This window comes from Dipodomys merriami, unplaced genomic scaffold, assembly GCF_024711535.1.
Source record: "Dipodomys merriami isolate MVZ:Mamm:240054 unplaced genomic scaffold, mDipMer1.0.p SCAF_113, whole genome shotgun sequence".
NCBI classification, from domain to species: Eukaryota; Metazoa; Chordata; class Mammalia; order Rodentia; family Heteromyidae; genus Dipodomys; species Dipodomys merriami.
This window is the reverse complement of record NW_027202416.1, coordinates 184,655-189,264: the sequence shown is the minus strand read 5'-3', so window position 1 is coordinate 189,264 and position 4,610 is coordinate 184,655.

Sequence of the window (4,610 nt, the reverse complement as noted above, 5' to 3'; positions counted from 1 at the left end):
ATATATACCACATTTTCTTGATCCATTCTTCTACTGAGGGGCATCTGGGTTGGTTCCATATCTTAGCTATGGTAAATAATGTTGCAATAAACATAGTTGTGCTGGTAGCTTTAGTGTGGTCTTGTTTGTAAACATTTGGGTAAATGCCCAAAAGTGGGATTGCTGGGTCATAGGGGAGCTCTATGTGAAGTCTTTTGAGAAACCTCCATACTGCTTTCCAAAGTGTTTGAACAAGTTTACATTCCCACCAACAGTGAAGTAAGGTTCCCTTCTGTCCACATCCCCTCGAGCATCTGTTGTTGTTAGAGTTCTTGATTTTTGCCATTCTATCTGGGGTGAGGTGGTATCTCAATATTGTTTTGATTTGCATTTCTTTTATGGCTAGGGATGTTGAGCATTTCCTCATGTGTCTATTGGCCATCCTTCTTTCTTCTTCAGAGAAGTTTCTCTTCAAGTCGTTAGCCCACTTATTTATTGAGCAGTTGTTTCTCTGAGGATTTGTTGTTGGGGGATTTAATTTTTTGAGTTCCATGTATATTTTAGATATGAGACCTTTGTCTGTTTTATGGCTAGTGAAGATCTTCTCCCAATCCGTGGGCTTTCTATTGATCTTGCTAGCTATGTCCTTTGCCATGCAGAACCTCTGCAACTTCATGCAATCCCATTTGTCCAATCTTTCTTTGATTTGTTGTGTTTCTGGGTCTCCATTAAGAAAATTTTGGCCTGAGCCAAGAAGACCTAGGGTTTCTCCTATTCCATCCTGTAATGTTTTCAGAGTGTCTGCTTTGACTCCGAGGTCTTTGATCCATTTGGAGTTGATTCTGGTAAGGGTGATATATAAGGATCTAGCTTTAGTTATCTACAAGTAGTTAACCAATTTTGCCAGCACCATTTCCTGAAGAGGCTGTCTTTCTTCCATTCTATTTTGTTAGCTCCCTTATCGAAGATTAGATGGCTATAGGTCTGTAGGTTCATTTCTGGGTTTTCAATTCTATTCCATTGGTCCTGAGGTCTGTTCTTCTGCCAGTACCAAGCTCTTTTGATTAGTATGGCTTTATAGTAGAGTTTGAAATTTGGTGTGGATATTCCTCCAGCAGTGTTCTTTCCATTGAGGAGCGTTTTTGCTATTCGGGGTCTTTTATTGTTGCATATGAATTTTTGGATTACCTCTTCTATTTCCTTGAAGAATGACGTTGGAATTTATAGGTATCGTGTTGAATTTGTAGATAGCCTTGGGAAGTATTGCCATTTTCACGATGTTGATCTATCCAATACAGGTGATGGGTTGTGGTTTCCTTGGACTCCCTTTCCTTCTGTTGGGTTCCATTCAGAATTCCCTTTGTGGTCTCCCTAACTTTTTTCAGCTCTCTGTTTATGGATTCCATGAATGCCTTTAGTGATCTTTCTGTATTCTCGTCCTGCTCTCTCAATTCCTCTATTACTCTTTGATTAGCTTCCTCATGTTCATGCAATTCCTGTAGTTTTCTTTAAGTGTTCTCTGCCTGCTCACGCCATTCCTGACTTTCGCTTTGACTGATCTCAGCCTGTTCATGTCATTCCTTTATTTATCTTTGAGAGTTCTCAAGCAGCTCACGCAATTCCTGTATGATTCTTTTAGTAGATTCCTCTGGCTCATGATATTCCTGTATTGACCTTTGGTTTGTCTCCTCTCTCTCCCTATCACGCTCATACAGAGTCCTTTACAGGTTTTCAATCTTTTCATTTGCTATGTTTACCAGTAGTGTTTGGAGAGCTTTTTGGGAAGTCTCTACTGGATTATTCATTATCTGTTCTGTCCCTTGATTATCATGAGTGGGAGATCAGATACCTGGACTCGCCATTTTTCTTGTGTTTTTCCTACTTGCTCTGCCCATGTGGGATGAAAGTAAAACCTGTTTTGTGCTAGAACACTATCTTAAGGAAAACATCAACCAAAGTCTATAGTTGCACAGTCAAAATCCGCAGATACAAATTAGTTCAACAGATATACCTATTCAACATCAAAGAACTGTGTATTAATGGGCTTCGAACTGCACATAAGTATTTGGCAAACCCGAAATTATTAGGTTTGGGGAGAGATGTTGGTTAAAATAGGAATAGAGGGATGTGGAAAGGGAGAGTTAACTAAGTCCTAGACTCAAAGTGGGAAAGTGGTTGGATAGAATGATAATAGAGAGAGAAAAAAGAAGAAAGACAAAAAAGAGAGACAAGAAAAAAATAGAAAAGCAACTATTAAAAAATAAAAAGTGGAACACTTAAATATATGCAAAATTAAAATTGTAATATTCAGAGAAGAACGTGGATAGAAAAAAATAAGGGGAAGTATATAAAGGAGATGTGAAAAACTTAAATATAAAAATGCTTAAAATATTATATAGGAATAAAGAGGTAGTACTGCTATTAAAGAATTAAAGTCTAAGGGGTTTTGAATTGACTAATAAATTTCTGGATTAAGTGTGTACACAATGTGTGATAAGGTCTAATAATCGACTCCAGGTATATCTGAGGATGAGCAAAACAGCAATTTACTTATGCAATTTAGTTGCAAAAGAGAAGAAAAGGTGAAAAGAATGAGGAGTGAAATAAAAGGATCAAAATGTCAGTAGAGATAAACAGAAAAATTTAAAAAAGAAAAAAAGCTCACGCACATATACTCCTAAAATAAAAATTATAAGAGGAAGAAAAAAAGTTAATAGAAATCAATGTTTTTGAAAAGTTAGGAATTAAATATTAAAAAATGTTTTAGAAAAAATTTTTTATAAAAAGTACAAAAAAAGATTTCTTTGATTTTTTGCGGGGATGGGAAGATCCTATATCTCTCTTGTGTCCATAAACCAGTCTCTTGTTGGTCTTTGTGGTGTTTGATTTTTCTGTGCCTTGATTGGTTTCTTAAGTCAGTTTGTTTGAGCAAGCAGAAAATGCTCTGCTTTACCCAGGATTTTGTGATTGTCCTCCCAGGCTAGTTCAATGGGAAGGAGATCTGATTTCAGTATCACAAAAGAGGGAGATGACTGCTTCTTCTAGTTTGGAGATGTTGTGATGAGGCTAGGTTCTGGGTGATTAATAATTTTAATGTTACCATTGTGCATGCAGCCATACCAAAATTTTGAACAAATAAAGAAAAAACAACAACAAAACATATCAGGTAGTTTGACTATGTGCTTATAACAAATTATTGAATAGCTTTTTGAAGCATTCCAAATTCCTAAGCATTATGAATTAAGTTACTCTCTCTCCGTAACTACACACAAATATTTAAGAGTTGGAACACAATTTTTTCAAGTAATATACTATAAATGTTACTATAATATCATGTGTATATCTAAAATTCCCTTGAAAATAATAATTATACTTTCTATTGGAATATTATTTATTTTATTCTAGGAAACTTTAAGAAAAATAGACTCTATCATTCAAATGAAAAAGGTCAAAAATAGAAGCAAAAAATTTTAGAGGAAGTCTTTCTTCAGAAATATATATATATATATATATATATATATATACATACATACATACATACATACATACATACATACATATAATATATCTTACGTGTGGAAAGACATACAATTTTAGAGATTATTTGTCATCGGAAATATGTACATATATCTAAGTTCATGTGTAGAACAATGTACATTATAGTGAAACAAAAATCTTTTTTGTTAATTTTTATTTTTTATTGTGAAAATACTGTACAAAGGGGTTACAATTACATGGCCAAGATAATGAGTACATTTCTTATCAAGCATTGTAGCCTCCTCCATTGTTTCCCCTTCCAGTCCCTTCCCATCCACCTCCTGCCCCCCACTCAGTCCTCCCCACTACTCCCCCCATCCGCACCAAAGTTGTAAAGTTCATTTTTCAACATAATGATTTGTATATCTCATTGTTGCAATGGGTCCACCTGTATCCCTATTTAAACGATTTGTTTTTCCACTTCCTCTCCACAAATTATACCGACATCAAATACAGTGAAAGCAGGGATTATACTGTGGGGGAGCTACATACAAAGCAACAAAGAAATAATCTTATAAATGTGTTAGAAACAGTCCCATGGATGAAAAAACGTTTGAATACATATCTTAGGGTTCATTAGCATGGGAGGTTTTTCCACTTTATTTACCATAGCTAAGATATGGAAACAACCCAGATTCCCCTCAGTAGATGAATGGATCCAGAGAATGTGGTATATATACACAATGGAATTTTATGCCTCCATCAGAATGAATGACATTGCCCCGTTTTTTAGGAAATGGAAAGACTTGGAAAAAATTATATTAAATTAAGCCAGGTTCAAAGAAACATAGGTCCCATGATTTCCCGTACTTGCAATAACTAGTATACATCTGAGATAAGCAGAAACGGTCAGATAAGTTGATGTTAGGTGAAATTAACCCCAAGATAAGTATCCAAATGATTTTTTCTTTAATGCGATTGTTTCTAACATATTTATCAGATGATTTCTTTGTTAATTTGTATGTCCCACCCCCACGGTATAACCCCTGCTTTCACTGTATTTGATGTCAGTATAATTTGTATAGGGGAATGGGAAAAACAAATCGTTTAAATAAGGATACCGGTGGGCCCATTGCAACAATGATATGTACAAG